The sequence below is a fragment of the Schistocerca americana genome, chromosome 10 (genome assembly GCF_021461395.2).
Source record: "Schistocerca americana isolate TAMUIC-IGC-003095 chromosome 10, iqSchAmer2.1, whole genome shotgun sequence".
NCBI lineage: Eukaryota > Metazoa > Arthropoda > Insecta > Orthoptera > Acrididae > Schistocerca > Schistocerca americana.
In genome coordinates, this window is record NC_060128.1 from 105,918,794 (window position 1) to 105,936,771 (window position 17,978).

Sequence of the window (17,978 nt, forward strand, 5' to 3'; positions counted from 1 at the left end):
GTTCTACCATTCCTAGACCGGCAAGGGAACTTGCTGTTCCCACAGGACATTGCACGTCCGCATGTATCCCGTGCCACCCAACGTGCTCTAGAAGGTGTAAGTCAACTACCCTGGCCAGCAAGATCTCCGGATCTGTCCCCCATTGAGCATGTTTGGGACTGGATGAAGCGTCGTCTCACGCGGTCTGCACGTCCAGCACGAACGCTGGTCCAACTGAGGCGCCAGGTGGAAATGGCATGGCAAGCCGTTCCACAGGACTACATCCAGCATCTCTACGATCGTCTCCATGGGAGAATAGCAGCCTGCATTGCTGCGAAAGGTGGATATACACTGTACTAGTGCCGACATTGTGCATGCTCTGTTGCCTGTGTCTATGTGCCTGTGGTTCTGTCAGTGTGATCATGTGATGTATCTGACCCCAGGAATGTGTCAATAAAGTTTCCCCTTCCTGGGACAATGAATTCACGGTGTTCTTATTTCAATTTCCAGGAGTGTAGTATCCAAAGGCCGCCATTAATCTGTCGGCAATACCATGTGGCATTGGCAGCACCTGTGCCAGGTGCGGCAGTCGCGAGGCCAGGTGAACATTAGTGTAGTCCACCCTTTGGAGCAGGTCGTGCGTTCGGAGTGAATTGTTGCGTATGTGCAGTCTGACGTTCTGGAGGAGACGTCGATAGCTCGCCGCCGCTGATTGCCGTAGCGATCGGGTGAACAATACACCTAAGCATCGCAAGATGTCCACCGTCGTGAACGGACTGTGCAGAGCGTCCAGCCCTCGACCGATGTGCATGATCTTGGTTTTATCCATGTTGACCCTGCTTCCCGCAGCTACTCCGTACGTAGTAAGAAGGGTAACCACCTGACTTACTTCGTTCTCCGACCGGACGAGTATCATCAAGTCGTCGGCATATGCACGACACGTGAAGGAGCTCGCACGGAGCCGGACGCCTGTTAGAGTCCGTCTAAGAGTCTGCATCAATGGTTCGAGCGCTATTGTAAACAGTATCATCGACAAGGGACATCCTTGCCTAACTGAGCTGCAAATAGGAATCGTTCCTACCTCCCTGCCATTGACTCTCACCGTCGAAGAAGCGCCGCGAAGGAGGCGCATGAGGACTGTAATAAAATTCTGTGGTATCGCCATGCGTCGCATGGTCGAGTCAAGGAAATCATGGTTGATCCTGTCAAAGGCACGATCAAAATCCACCGATACGAACGCCGCTCGCATGCGACAAGCTTCCGTCAGGGAAATTACGTCACGGTATTCGCCGAGGATAGAATGTATGTTGCTCCGAACCCCTAGACAAGCCTGGTCTGGTAGTATTGTCTTGGAGATTACAGTCTTGAGCCTTGCCGCCAACATTCGCGCAAAGATCTTATAGTCAGTATTGAGCATCGTGAGAGGTCTAAATTGATGGGCGCTGGCACTCGCTGTCGATTTCGGTATTGGTACGAGCAGTCCCGCCATGAACTGCGACGGAACGTCCGTGTCAGGGCTCAGTAACTCATTATACATCAATACCAACTGGGACATCATTAAATCCGCAAATGCGCGCTAAAATTCGAGTGTCAACCCATCTGGCCCAGGGGATTTATGCACCGCACCCTTCGCGAGTGCGCCCAGGATGTCGTCTTCCGTTAGCGGTTCCAATAGCGCCTCTGCATCCGGACCATCCACCTCCGTTTGCATCTGTCGCAAAATTTCTTCTCCTGTCAGATTGTCCCTCGGCGTCCCAGTGAAAAGGAGGCGGTAATGCTCCAGAAACTCAGCAGCAATGTCCTGTTGTGATATCAAGGGCCGACCATCGTCATCATGGAGCACCGTGATTAGGCATCGGCGATTACGCGCATGTCCCTTGGACACATGATGCATGCCAATACGTTCTCCATCGACGTTGTCCAAGCACCGAGCACGGATCGAAAGTCCCTCCAGTCGACTTCTCGTGATCGATAAAATGCAGGCCTGAATGCGATGGACTTCCGCTTGACGCTCGGGCGATGGGGCCCTGGAGGACAGGTCGCGGAGCACCATGTAGTAATAATCAACTGTATCTCGGAGCCATTTCGCTTTTTCCTTGCCATACGTTATGAGAGCTCTTCGTATCGCCGGTTTTGCACACTGCAGCCACCACGAAAGAACCGTACGGTGCAGCGGCAGACGGCGAGCGCAAGTCTGCCATGTTTCTTCGATCCGCTGGCGACATTCGAGATCCACCAATAAGGATGAATTAAGTTTCCAGGAACTACGACTCCGCCAGACCCGCTGCTGTGGGAGGGTTAACGTGTATAAATATGCAAGGCGATCCGTAAAAGCTGTGGGCCAACGTTCAGCAGCCCAACACGTCATCTCTTAATCCGTCAGAAACATAAATCCGATCCAGCCTACTCGCCGAGTGGCTAGTAAAACATGTATAACCCTCTCGCTGCCCATGGATCTTTTCCCACGTGTCCATAAGGGCCATGTCCCGGCAGATCGTGTTCAATGTGTGGCAGGAGCTGAAATTAGGAGTTTGATCCTTCGGTGTGAGTACAGAGTTAAAATCCCCCCCTACCAAGATGTGGTCATACCTCTCATGGAACAAGGGGGCAATCTCCTCCGAGTAGAATCGTGCACGTGCCTGTCGATTGTCAGATCCGGAGGGTGCATAGATGTTGACGATACGAATGCCGTTCACGGTCATAGCCAAACCCCGAGCCGAAGGAAGGTAATCGAGGTCACACATTGGAATCCCTTCCCGGAATAGTATCGCTGTGCCACGTCCTACATCTGGAGCCGGCGCTAGGTAAGTGTTGTATCCATGCACGTCGGGAAAAACAGCATTGCAGGTTTCCTGCATCAGCAGAATATCAACGTCAGTGGCGTAAATCATGTCCCGGAGAAGTTGCATCTTTGCAAGCGAACGTGCGGTGTTAATGTTCACGGTGCCCACCTTGTATGCTTGGTTCGTTGTCGTTGTCGTGCTCGTGTCATGTCATTGAGAACTCCAAAGGCTGTAGTACACTATTCGTGCTCAGAGGGGTGCCCGCCAACGGGCTGCCCTCCTTTGTTGTCGTTCCGTGATGTGCTTCCTGTAGGTGAGTGGTCATCATTTGGGGGTGGCAATTCCTGTATGTCTTCGACTGGTTCCGCCCAGTCACAGTGGTCATCCATCCGAGAAACGTCCTCTGATGTATTTCGACGTGGCTGCCGGGACATTGGTGTCCCTGACTCCTTTGTCGGCAGCGCTGGGTCAGTCGGTGTCAATGAAGAGTGACCATCTGAAAGGCAGGACATCCGGTCACCATCTGACGGAATCCTGTCAGCGTCCTCTAAAGGCACGTGTTCTGTGTCAGACAGTTCTTCGGCTAGGATACCTTCCGTGTCCCCTGGGCCAGGGGGGGACTTGTTACCGGAACTATGGCGACGCTTTTTGCGACGCTTCGGCGATCGCTGTCTGCGTGCCCTGCCCTCTGCTGCCTCACTGTGGTCGTCGATCGTTCGTTGGTCCGTTGCCGGTGCCACTGTCTCGACCTCTACTTCCACGGCGCGTGCTACATGTTTTTTGGAATGTTCCTCCCTCAACTGACGTGACGTGGGTGTATGGACATTCTCCGAGTCACTTCCATGCTCCCGTAACTCGGTCTGCTCTTGCATAAACACGTCCTTGTCACGCTCCGAACTTGGCAACACCTCCCGGCGGGCCACCGACACGTACGTCATCGGCAGTTGCGTGGGAACTTCTCGCTGTGACGCTTCTCCATGTGGCAGTTGCACGACGCGGCGTTGTATGCACTCCGAGCATACAACGCCGCGTCGTGCAACTGCCACATGTCCTTCTCCACCACAGCCAGAACAGGTGCGTGGCTGGCCATCGTAGATCACAATAGCTCGACATCCGCCAATGTACGAGGGCCGTTCAGAAAGTAACCTCCGGTTGATTTAAAAAAAATACACCAAGTTAAATAAAAATATTTTAATATATACATCTTACAACTACATCTTTGCACTATTTTTCTACATAGTCTCCATAGCGATTGAGGCACTTATCGTATCTCTTCACAAGCTTTGAAATTCCTTCTGCATAAAAATCACCCGCTTGTGCCTGGAGCCAGCCTGTGACCGCATCTTTGAGCTCTTCGTCGTCATTAAACCGCTGTGACCCGAGCCATTTCTTCAAATGCATGAAGAGGTGATAATCACTTGGCGCCAGGTCTGGGCTGTAAGGTGGATGGTTGATAACGTCCCACTTGAAGGACTCAAGAAGGGCCGTTGTTCTGCGAGCAGAGTGAGGACGGGCGTTATCGTACAATAAAACGATACCGAAAGTCAGCATACCACGGCGTTTGTTCTGTATAGCCCGTCGTAACTTTTTTATTGTTTCACAGTACACGTCTTGATTAATGGTCGTACCACATTCCATGAATTCAACCAACAACACCCCTTTGGCATCCCAAAACACCGTTGCCATCAGTTTTCTGGCAGAAAAATCTTGCGAGGCTTTTCTTGGTTTGGTAGGCGAATTTGAATGTGCCCACATCTTTGATTGTTCTTTTGTCTCAGGGTTCACGTACTTAATCCAGGTTTCATCACCGGTCACGATTCTGTTTAACAATGGTTCTCCTTCGTCCTCATAATGTGACAGAAAGTCTAATGCAGAGGCCATTCTTTGAGTTTTGTGGTGGTCGGTAAGAATTTTGGGCACCCATCGTGCACAGAACTTACGGTAACCCAATCTTGCTGTCACTATCTCGTACAAGAGAGTCTTAGAAATCTGTGGAAAACCAGTAGACAACTCCGACATTGAGAAACGTCGATTTTCACGAACTTTTGCATCAACTGTCTGAACGAGTTCGTCAGTCACCAATGATGGTCTACCACTCCTCTCTTCATCAAGAACGTTTTCTCGTCCACTTTTAAATAAACGTACCCATTCACGGACAACTCCTTCACTCATAACTCTTGGTCCGTACACGGCACAAAGCTCACGATGAATAGCTGCTGCAGAATATCCTTTGGCTGTAAAAAACCTTATGACAGCACGCACTTCACATTTGGCGGGGTTTTCTATTGCAGCACACATTTCAAACTGCCACAAAAACTAAACTAGCGCAGGTACGACGTTCACTCGACCACGGCTTGATGCCGACTGACCTGTTGAGTGCGTGAACGCACAGATGGCGTCGCTACTCCCCCCACAACCCGCACTGTGACCAATCGGAGGTTACTTTCTGAACCGCCCTCGTATAAATAAGACGGGATATGTTTAGTAAGGACGATACGCACCTGTCGCACGCCGTTTAGCACAGGATAGGTACTAAAACTTGCCCAGCGTTCAGGCGTATGACTAAGTACCGTCCCATATGGTCGCAGCGATTCAGTAACCATCGATTCTGACACCTCAAACGGCACTTCAAAGATCCGAATGACCCTCACACCCAATCCTGAAGGACTTACTGTTACATCGCTGATATGGCCATCAGAGTGTCGAAATTTAAATCCTCTTTGAGCAGCGGAGAGAGTTCTTTCACACGCAGCTTCATCGGTCATCTTTACGTACATTGTACTGCTTACAATGGACAGGTGTATTCCAATTATGTCTGCAGCAGGTAAACGAACTTCTTCCCTCAAGAAACGCTCTATTTCGAAAGCTTTGGGTCTGGCAAATTCGTTGTCGAACGTAAATTGGAGCGTAGTCTTTCGAAAATTGTGTGCCATGGCGATCGAGTCAGACAACAACACACGCGAATACCGGCTGTGTAAACACTTCCTCGTCCACGCGCGCCCGCGGCCGGGACAGCAGGTCCGTGCCGCGCCACTGCCTAAAGCAGACTGTGCCACTTCGGCCGGCTGCCGTAATTCAATGGGAATTTGAGGGACAGCAGATGTGTACTGAATTTGAGTTTTCATCATTTCCCAAGGCAACATCTGCACAAAGACCGTTCTTTTCAATGAGTTAGGTGTTCTAGAATTTGCTCGATATATGCGCAGTGCGTTGATGGCAGAAACATTAAGTAAATTATAAAAATGGTTAAAATGGCTCTGAGCACTATGGGACCTAACATCTGAGGTCATCAGTCCTCTAGAACCTAGAACTACTTAAACCTAACTACCCTAAGGACATCACACACATCCATTCCTGAGGCAGGATTCGAACCTGCGACCGTAGCGGTCACGCAGTTCCAGACTGAAGCGCCTAGAACCGCTCGGCCACATCGGCCGGCAAGTAAATTATAGAAAACAACCATAGGCCACCTACGAGTGTTTCGCGACACATCGTTTTTTTTAAATTAGTTGATCAAGTAAATTAACCCCAATCTTTGTCGTATTGTAAAAAGTTACAATTTCTGGTCCCCGTGAATCTCTTGTATTTTTATCAGAGGTATGATCATAGTGTAATGTAGATATCAAGAGAACAGCTTGATTAACTTTAGGGCAGTATGAAATTAGGATACAATTCTGTTGGAAGCCAAACAAAGAAGAATAATGAGGTCTTTGCTTACTAGGTACAAACTCCTTGAGGGTTTGCTTCTTGTTTTTCTGGAGCGTTCCAACGTATATCAGTCTCTTGTCTTCTAGTAGCTTCTTAGCCAGCGGTATGCTGCTGAACCAGTTGCCACCTGTAATGTTACGGTGAGTTCCCCTGACACGTTCCACTAATCTCATTACTACATCCGTAGGAGAATTACTGCGTTTGAAAGGACCCTCTGAGTGCCAGCATAAGTTTCTAAGTTGAAAGTATAGGCAGTTTTAGCATCTACCAAAGCAAACATCTTAATGCTGTATTTGGCGGGATTTTTAGAAAGATACTGTCTGAATTGGCAATGTCATCGAAAAGAAAGTAACTGTTCGTCAGTAGTCATATATTCACTTGGAACAAAGTGTTTTGAAAAATTACGAACAACAGTCCCAAAAATATCTCTAACTGGGGCTAACCTATCAGTTTCTTTTCGAAGGCTTCTGTCCCTTACGTCATCAAAACGTAAACATCTCAGAAGAAATTTTAATCTTTTCTCACTCATAGTTAGGTAACATGATTGTAAGCCGATTCCTCTAGAGTTATCCCAGAGAGTGCTAGAACTTCTTATGGTTCCTATAAGGTAGAGTATCCCGAAAAGTGCTTTTATTACAGTCTCGACAGTGAATCTAGCATCTCTATGTCTCTGAAATTTGCTTTTCAAATTTCGTACATAAATATTTGTGCAGTTAACTATAATTTTATAAACACTGCTGTCTAAGAAAAGATCTAGTAGCTTGTCTTCGGGAAGTCTTGCTGGTGCTAGCATCTTGGGGCCAGGTAGATGAGTTGTTATGTTCTCTGACCTTGTTCTCACGTTTCTCTTAGGAAAAGACTTAGACCATTTTGTTTTATTGTCTTTCCCAAGATAATAGGAAATACTATACTCACAGTTTCAGTATCATGATCGCTTTCCATTAGTTGATCAACTTCATTCAGAATCAAATACCTCATTTTCATCACTCTCTGCATCTTGCTCGAGACATCTTCAGAGTCGGAAGACACATACACTCTTCTTTTCTTCGGATCTGACGTCACTAAAAGAAAAACGTGTTCATGACTATCAGTTCCTGTAAATTATAGTACATGTTGAAGACTGCATAAGTAATCACTTCAGTTAACATAGCTATTTTATTCGGATTAATAAATATTTTAAATACTGTGCTTACAACGAATTCAGTATGAAAAATGTCGTCAAAAAGAAAACACCTACGTTAAGAAATTGCGCATTGTGGACAGTTGTACCCCAACTCTCTTCAACGTCCTTCTGCTCTCTGTTTAGTTGTCCAACCGACGTTAGCTGTAAACGGATCTTCAACAATGCACCCATTTGAAAGGTATTAAGCGTGGGAACGCTGCAACTTTAAACTTAACGGAAATAATCACAATGTAAAACCGCAAGGTGACGGGTGTACCCCACGCGCCCACTCCAAGGTCTTTAGGTGCGGTTCCTAGGAACATGTTTTGCGGCAGTGTATGCCTGGAATAGTTTTCTGTGAACATTGCTGCAATGTGACTTCAGTGCACGGCAGTATTTCTGTATGGCCAGGTAATATTGCTGATGTACGAGGCAGTACAATTAAAAATAAATTATACGGCAAATTCGTGTGTTACAGTACGTTATTGCTAAGATTTATAAAAAGCTCGGAACACAATCAAGAGAAACTATTTTTAGTTCACCTTTGAGATGTGACACAACTGTCTCTTTATCTGATTTACTACGTGAATAAATATTTCCATTTGTTTTAGCTGACCTATTGTGCTTTCGAAGATCTTGTTCAAAATATTTGGATTAGATGAAATTTAGGGTTTCACAAAAATTTCTCTATGCTCTTAGCAACGTACCTCAAGTTCGGCCACATGTCTAACGATACACCGAACAAACAGCAACAGAGTAAGACGTTAGAACAAATTTAATAACTGATAGTGTTTCAAATAACAACCGTTTCGTCTCGGCTGTTTCCGTAGTGTAGTGGTTATCACGTGCGCCTCACACGCGCAAGGTCCCCGGTTCGATCCCGGGCGGAAACACTATTTTTATTTTTTTATTTGTGGTTAGTAAGGATTCCACCGATAAGTACCTACGATTATCGGAAAGGAATAAATCAAATAAGCAACTAAAGTTATTCATTTATGCCGTAAAACGTAACGACATTTACACATGTGCAAGCAATTTGCTTTCTTACGTAGTAATGTAAAACATTACAAATGTAAAACAAGGGGGGGAGAGAAGTTTGTGGCACAACTTGACCAGAAGAAGGGATCGGTTGGTAGGACATGTTCTGAGGCATCAAGGGATCACCAATTTAGTATTGGAGGGCAGCGTGGAGAGTAAAAATCGTAGAGGGAGACCAAGAGATGACTACACTAAGCAGATTCAGAAGGATGTAGGTTGCAGTAGGTACTGGGAGATGAAGAAGCTTGCGCAGGATAGAGTAGCATGGAGAGCTGCATCAAACCAGTCTCAGGACTGAAGACCACAACAACAATGTATAAAAACTAAGGTGAAATATGTACAGGATGTTTCAAAATGACACATACGAATACAAACTTCGAGGGATATATTAGGTGTTTTGAGCGATCAAAATTATAATAGGAATCCGAGTGCATCCAGTGCATCCGAGTGCATTCACTGACGCTACAGAGCATAGAAGTCTGTACGAGGTCTGTTCAGAAAACTCCGTCCACAAAATTTTTCTACTTATTGTGCACGGTCTCCTTCGAAATACTGTGCTCTACAATTGATACGCTGCTGCCATCTCCTTTACCACTTCTGTAAGCAGTCTTGGTACGCCTCTTCCTGAGTCGTGCGAAGCGCCATCCGTGAATTTTCTTCAATCTCGTCTATCGTTGCAGGTCGTCGTCCTTTCAACGGTGCTCTCAACTTTGGGAATAAAAGAAAGTCCGCAGGGGTAGACACGCGCCAACAGTGATGAATGTGCGGCTGCGTTATCGTGATGAAAGATCCGTGAACTGTCTCGCCTCACTTGAAGCCGTTTCCTTCTCACATTTTCTAGCAGGCGTCGCAACACGTCCTTATAGTACCCTCGATTAACTGTTTGTCCTTGTGGCACGAATTCGTAAAGAGCTAGTCCTCCAAAGTCAAAGAAAACTATCAGCATGGTTTTGACATTTGACCTGACCTGACGAGCTTTTTTTGGCCTTGGAGAATCTTTCCCGATCCATTCTGAAGATTTAACCTTGGTCTTAACATCAAAACCCACGTCTCATCGCTAGTATTACACTATCAAATTTCTTTGTCAAAGATTTGATCAAAGATGTGATCCAATATTCCGTCCAATATATTTGACAAAGATCTTTGACGTAGCGCTAGAAGGGGTATTACACTGTCATCAAATTTTTCGTCAAAGTTCAAGATGGCTGACAACAGACATAGGCAACATAAAAATGCAAAAGCTTGCATACTTTGCCTACCTTCATTCCATAATGTCTATGGGATAATATTTTGAGGTAAATCTTGAAGTCAAACAAAAGTTTTCAGAGTCCAAAAGCGTGTAATACGTATTATTTGTGGAGTAAATTGACGGACGTCCTACAGAAACCTCTTCAAAGAACTGGATATACTAACTACTGCCTCTCAGTATATTTACTTCTTAATGAAATTTGTCGTAAATAATATATCTCTTTTTCCAACAAACAACTCAGTTCATACATACAATACCAGGAACAAAAACGATCTGCACAAGGACTTAAAAGCACTTACTTTAGTTCAAAAAGGTGTCCACTACTCAGGAACACTCATCTTCAATAATTTACCAGGAAACATAAAAAATTTGGTTAGAAATAAAGATCAGTTTAAAAGGAGCCTGAAAGACTTACTACTGGCCAACTCCTTCTACTGCATTGGCGAAATTTTTAATAGAAACAAATGATGTATTGTATTTATTCATACTATTAGTATTGTTATTTCAGCTTAAAAAATCGACATGTTCCACATCCACGAGGATCTCCTCAGCACGGATCTATGGAACGAAAAACTAATCTAATCTGGGTGAAGCCGTGGGTTTTACGACGACACGATAAAAGCATTCAACAAAACTTGTTGCGTGAGTTTACAGTGGAAGACGTCAAGTCGTACATCAATTACTTAAGAATGGATGAGCATACATTTCTGTATGTGCTGAATGAAGTGTATCCTCATATCACAAAGCACAATATTCACTTAAGAACTGCTACATCTTCAGAAGACAGGCTCACTGTAACACTCCGATTCCTTGCTACAGGAGAGGGTTATGTTATGTTAAGTTAGGTTAGGTTAGGTCAGGTCAGGTCTCCAATCTTCTTAATCTATTTTTGTATTCAGGTTGCCTCACGTTGTAAAGCGCCTCATCAGCTTCAGACATCTCTATTAATTTTGTAGTTGTCGGCACACACCAATTGTATTTACCGGCAATGGTTGTAAAAACACTACAGACGACAGAACGCTGCAGCGATGCTAGCGCTCCATGTGGTAACATGTCACATTGCAGTGAACAGAAGACAAGCGGTTTCTTTGATCAAATATACAGCGAGGCCCTAGATTTGATCAAATATTGGACGACATTTGACAAAGTCCTTATTACACTATCAAATATCTTTGACAAATATATTGAACAAAGAAATTTGATAGTGTAATACCGGCCTAAGCCATATTGACCATTCGCAACACCAAGTACGGTATAAGCACTCATCACCGTAGGCTTCCCGCATCACTTGGAGTATCTCTGTAAAGGTTTACTCGAGTAATGCAAAGCAGACGCGTTTCTCCTCTCACTCTGCCCTCTCAAAATTCACGAACCGTGCGATACAACGCTCTACTCAATACAGCACTAATAAATGTCTAACAGACATACAACAACGAAACTTCCGGTAGTTAGACAGGCGTGTGCAGGGATGCCAACCGCATTTCGCTCCAACACACCATTGGCACTAAATTATACGAGACCGCTGGGATCCAGCACGGCGTTCCGTATTACCCTCCTGAACCCACCGATTCCGTATTCTGCTAACAGTCATTGGATCCCGGCCAACGCGAGCAGCAATGTCGCGATACGATAAACCGCAATCGCGATAGGCTACAATCCGACCTTTATCAAAAGTCGGGAACGCGATGGTACGCATTTCTCCTCCTTGCACGAGGCATCACAACAACGTTTCACCAGGTAACGCCGGTCAACTGCTGTTTGTGAATGAGAAATTGGTTGGAAACATTCCTCATGTCAGCACGTTGTAGGTGTCGCCACCGGCGCCAAACTTGTGTGAATGCTCTGAAAAGCTAATCATTTGCATATCACAGCATCTTCTTCCTGTCGGTTAAATTTCGCGTCTGTAGCACGTCATCGTCGTGGTATAGCAATTATAATGGCCAGTAGTGTGCTTAAGGAAGATGTCAGTCTGTTGTAGATACGCACTATTTATGAGTTTTTAGTGCCTATTCGTGACCGTTGCTGCTCCCGTTTGGGGGTCGATGCCGAGCCTGTTTTGGAAACAGCTGAGTGAGCGGGAGTCCGCTTCTGGGCGTAGTTTGTTGAATCCCACGAGGTTGCTTGGTCACATGAGATTTTATATCCTACGTTGTAGAGTGACTGCCATTTAACTAACGTCATTGTGTGCCATGGTATCCGATTTGTTGTTGCCTGCTACATTTCCTCGTTAAATTTTAATAAATTGCTCTTCAGGTTGATCATAGGTTTGAGTAAATAATTTTAACTCATTTCACTAAACGTGTAATAGGCCATAAGTGCCGTGGTTTATGAATGTTTAAATTTTGAAGTAACTTGCTCTCACCCGAATGGTAATTTTAAAAGTGTGTTGATGGTTGATTTGTTATTTGCCTTGTTTAAATGTGCGAAATAAATATTCAGTGCGACTGTCGATGATGATTGCCGGCCTGCCGGCCGGGGTGGCCAAGCGGTTCTAGGCGCTACAGTCTGGAACCCCGCGACTTCTACGGTCGGAGGTTCGCATCCTGCCTCGGCCATGGATGTGTGTGGTGTCCTTAGGTTAGTTAGGTTTAAGTAGTTCTAAGTTCTAGGGGACTGATGACCTCAGGAGTTAAGTCCCATAGTGCTCAGAGCCATTTGAACCATTTTTCATGATTGCCTGATGTGTCACTCGGTCCGGTCCTGCCACCCCACAGCCGACAGTGCTGAGCTTGTGTCGTTGTGTAAAAGTTGAATTCCATACCGTGCTGACACATCAATATGTTCCAAGATCCTGCTGCGTGTCGACGTTAATGATATGGGCCTGTAATTTAGTGGTTTACTCCTACTACCTTTCTTGAATATTGGTCTGACCTGTCCAAGTTTGCAGTATTTGGGTACGGATCTTTCGCCGAGCGAATGGTTGTATGTGTTTGTTGAGTACGGAGATATTAGTATGCTCTGAAATGAACCTAAGTGGTATGCAGTCTGGATAGCAAGACTTGCTTTTATTAAGTGATTTAAGTTGCTTCACTACTCCGAGGATATCTACTTCTACGTTACTCATGTTGGCTGCTGTTCTTGATTCGAATTCTGGAACATTTACTTCGTCTTCTTTGGTGAAGGCATTTCGGAAGGCTGTGTTCAATTACCTCTGCTTTGCCAGCACTGTTGAAACCTTCCCGTCTCCTCTATACCTCTTTTGTTATTACGCAATAACCGTCTCCTCTATATCTCTTTTGTTAATGATAACCTTCCCTTTTACAATAAACTATGAAACCTTTCCTTAGGTTTTCTATCTCTTGCTTAATAATAACAAATGAAATCTTCCCGTTGAAATTTATTCTCTTTCTCTATCTTCGCATAGAAATTTAATTGCTGCTTATTAAAAGTGATTTTCTGATTATTTCGACGAAACATAGAATGTGACGTCGTCGTGGTCCTCAGTCGTTACCTGCAATAACCCAAAACTGTTCCTTACCTTTTTTACTGTTACTGGATCGGCATCTGACTGATACATCGAACTGCGACATGAATATACTTACTCTGTTTCACTATACTCTATTAGCTGCTGAAGGGCTGCCATAATAAGTCGCTGTATTTATTACCAAAGCTGACGTTATTCTTTAATAGCAAAGCTGACGTTATTCTTTAATTAATTTGACTGAAGTTACGTAATTCATAGTTAAAGTTTTTCTTGACAACAATAAAATTTTGCAAAGTTTTACGTTGATGGTTTTTGGGATGGATTATAATTGTAAATGCAATATTGCTGGCAAAAGTCAATTATATTCTGAATGAAATGATTTTACAAACGTTCCAATGGGACTTACTTTTTACAATAATCTTACAGCTAGCACTGTGCAAACATACCTTCAGTAGTCTTGAGTTTCTCACTTATTATAATAGTTAGCTGATGTCTCTGTACATCCGTTTATAATCTCTTGTAAATCATAGCTGGTGGCTGGCAGGCACACCGCTCCTCTCAACCTCTCGCTTCAGACCTGCTACCGACTCGCTACACATCTCGCTTACTACTGACTTCCTACAAACGCTAAAGTGCGGTCTCTCCTGCCAACAATGCTTTCTGGTGCAGACAATCCCTGCTACCATTACAAAATGTATCATTGCGCGGTCTTTTCCGCTCTTTTCTTAAACTGTATCCATACGCGGTCTCTCCCGCCCTTTTTAAAATTACACCAATTTGCGATCTCTCTTGTCAACAATACTTTGGTGCAGACATTCCCTGCTACCACAATTATTTCCAACAAGACAAATATTAATTATTCCTACTTAATCCTATTAATAAAATATAAACATCTTCCATAAATCGTGATTTGACAACAAACGATAGAAATATACACGTCTTACACTGTCTTCGATAGCATTTGTCCGTTTTTTCATTGGTGCAACAAAAACGTTGCTTTCTCGTTAGCTTCTGTCGCTTGAGACGTGGGAAATGTCCGCAGAGGTGAGGCGCTCTGCGCTTGCAGCTTCACTTCGGATTCTGCTCCGAGGAGGATGACGTCAGGGCTCTGCTCGCCCTCTGTTTGCGGCAGAGTCACTTCTCGTCTTACGCGCGCAGCTGGGATTCCTTGTGGTCACGCAGCTCTAGGTGGAGCCTTGGCCAGCGGAGTCGCGGGTTCAGACCTGGTCCGAGCCCGAAGCAGCACACACAGTCGCTCTTAGCCTTCAGCCGTCGGCACACGGACCGTGCATCCGAACGTTGAGCGTTGAGCGTGCCGAGTTTCTGACGTCATAGCGTGGAATAGCACGTTCGGGGAGTCTTTCCGAACGCGCAGAGCAATATCTGTCAGATATTCTGAGCGTGCGTCTGAGTGTTGACCAATCAGATGGCACAACGCCACCTACGTCACATGCACGCCGTCTCCCTTCAGCATAGACCTGTGAGGCACCATGTTGGCATTCAGTTCAAGCTTATACGTATATATGTCGTTTCTAACAAGGGTACCTCCCCATCGCACCCCCCTCAGTTTTAGTTATAAGTTGGCACAGTGGATAGGCCTTGAAAAACTGAACACAGATCGCTCGAGAAAACAGGAAGAAGTTGTGTGGAACTATGAAAAAATAAGCAAAATATACAAACTGGGTCGTCCATGTGTAATATAGGCAATATTAAGGGCAATGCGAGACGAGGAGAGCCGTGGTCCCGTGGTTAGCGTGAGTAGCTACGGAACTAGAGGTATTTGGTTCAAATCTTCCCTCGACCGAAAATTTTAACTTTTTATTTTCAGTTTATGTGACAAACCCTTATGTTTTCATCACTTTTTTTGGAGTGATTATTACATCCACAAGAAAACCTAAATCGGGCAAGGTAGAAGAATCTTTTTACCCATTCACCAAGTGTACAAGTTAGGTGGGTCGACAACATATTCCTGTCATGTGACGCACATGCCGTCACCAGTGTCGTATAGAATATATCAGACGTGTTTTCCTGTGGAGGAATCGGTTGACCTATGACTTTGCGATCAAATGTTTTCGGTTCCCAATGGAGAGACACGTCCTTTCGTCAACTAATCGCACGGTTTTGCGGTGCTGTCGCAAAACACAGACACTAAACTTATTACAGTGAACAGAGACGTCAATGAACGAACGGACAGATTATAACTTTGCGAAAATAAAGAAAGCAAAATTTTCAGCCGAGGGGAGATTCGAACCAATGACCTCTCGTATCCGCAGCTGTTCACGCTAACCACGGGACCACGGCACTCCTCGGCTCGCATCGCCCATAATATTGTCTATCGTAGGCAGGGACGACCCAGTTTGTATATTTTGCTTATTTTTTCATAGTTCCACACAACTTCTTCCTGTTTTCTCGATTGATCTGTGTTCAGTTTTTCAAGGCCTATCCACTGTGCCAACTTATAACTAAATCTGAGGGGGGTGCGATGGGGATGTTCCCTTGTAAGCACCAGCAAATTGAGAATCGCTCGAAAACGCGTTGTTAAATGCGTGATTCGTTGCAATAAAATGATGAGAGAACCATATTCGTGGCAAAACAATTATTGTACCTTGCGTATTATGAGAGTATGCTACTTGAAGTTCCGCAGCTCGTGGTTGTGCGGTAGCGTTCTCACTTCCCGCGCCCGGGTTCCCGGGTTCGATTCCCGGCGGGGTCAGGGATTTTCTCTGCCTCGTGATGACTGGCTGTTGTGTGACGTCCTTAGGTTCGTTAGGTTTAAGTAGTTCTAAGTTCTAGGGGACATGACCATTGATGTTAAGTCCCATAGTGCTCAGAGCCATTTGAATCATTTTTTTGCTACTGGAGGGCAGCGACACACTGAAGATCCACCCAAAACGCATTGTTCTTGGTAAAATTTGTTATAATTAGATTTCAATTAGTAATATATCTACGATTAACATCTTATCTTTGGCCGCAAATCATTTGTTGTCACTTTAGCGTAGTAACTAGCGTTGAAGATTTACTGCAGTTAGTGCAACCTGTCTTATAAAGCCAATAGAACAAACGCCGGCACGGTAGCTGATCGTGTTCGGCCAGAGGGTTAGCTGCCCTCTGTAATAAAAGAAACTGAGTTAATCGATCGCTGCGCGGGATTAGCCGAGCTGTCTCAGGCGCTGCAGTCATGGACTGTGCGGCTGGTCCAGGCGGAGGTTCGAGTCCTCCCTCGGGCATGTGTGTGTGTGTTTGTCCTTAGGATAGTTTAGGTTAAGTACTGTGTAAGCTTAGGGACTGATGACCTTAGCAGTTAAGTCTCATAAGATTTCACTGACATTTGAACATTTTTCAGTTAATCGATCAACAACGAACTTAAAAACGGATGTCTTACAACGTCCGCCCCGAGCAGATGCAACGAACAAAAGCGAACAAAATGAGATTTAAAAAAAAGAAGATCTATGAGTTATGGCGTTTAATGACGGTTCGCGACTCGCTAAGTCTAAATATTCTTTTTCCTAACATTCGTGTATATATTAGGTTCTGATGCTTTACTATTACTTTCATGTAAGTATATACTACAATATTTGATGTTACGTAAATATAAGTTCACCTTCCTTTTGAGAGGTGACTTTGTTCGATTGGCTTAATCTACAGGACAGCTTGCGCTACTTGTATAAAGATATTTTTTTCATTTTTCTTTTGAGTTTCGTAATTTACATGTAAAAAATCTGCTACTGGGTAGGAACAGTGATCAAGTAAGAATGACCTTAGAGGTTTTCTAAAATGTGGGAAAGATAAAATAGTGTTTATCTTATGTGGAGAACTATTGCAAATTTGTACCCCACCGTTTGTAACGGAAATTTTATAAGCCTGTGACCTTATTGAATGGACATGGTTCTTTCCTTTTTGTCTTAAAGCATGTACATCGATATTGAAGTTTTTATTTGTGTATATTACGTATGCCATAGAACAACGTGACTAGGATATGGAGGAAATGTACATTTTAAAAGAGCTAACGTGGGAATTTTCCGCGCCCGTTGAGTAAGCAGTGTGATTTACGAACTAGAAACATCCCTCAACTGCCGCTGGAGTGCGTTGCGATCGCGTATATCACGCTGGGGCCCCCGTACCGTGTGCACAAGTCGCATCGTTCCTGAGCGTTCAGCAGCACGTTGAACTTGGCACGCTCAACGATAACGTTCGACAGCACGGTCCGTGTGCCGACAGATTTAGCCACTCACATCCACCATATTCACACTCGAACGATGGTGAAATTCATGGTCAGCGGTGGCAGTGAAGGTCTCGCTGGATTTAATAACCGTGAATGATTTCACCGTTAGGGTCTACCTGGTCACTGGGCCTGGCACAGTTGCACAACAATTGCACTGGGGTGACAAAAGTCGTGGATACGTATACATATGACAGTGGTATCGCGTGCACAAGGTATAAAAAAGGGCAGCGCATTGGCGGAGCTGAATCATGTGGAAAGGTTTCCGACGTATGGCCGGACGGCGGGAAGTAACTGACCTGGAACGCGGAATGGTTGTCGGTGCTAGATGCATGGGACATTCCAGTTGGGCAATCGTTAGGGAATTCAGTATTCCGAGATCCACAGTGGCAAGATTGTGCCGAGAATACGACCGT

The 17,978-nt window shown here is 44.9% G+C and overlaps 1 non-coding gene across 1 annotated transcript; it reads left to right on the forward strand.

Annotated features, from left to right (window-relative positions):
* Positions 1-8,452: 8,452 nt before the first annotated feature.
* Trnav-cac lies at positions 8,453-8,525 on the forward strand. The gene has a single exon. It is a non-coding gene; the product is annotated as a tRNA-Val (tRNA).
* The last annotated feature ends 9,453 nt before the right edge of the window (positions 8,526-17,978 follow it).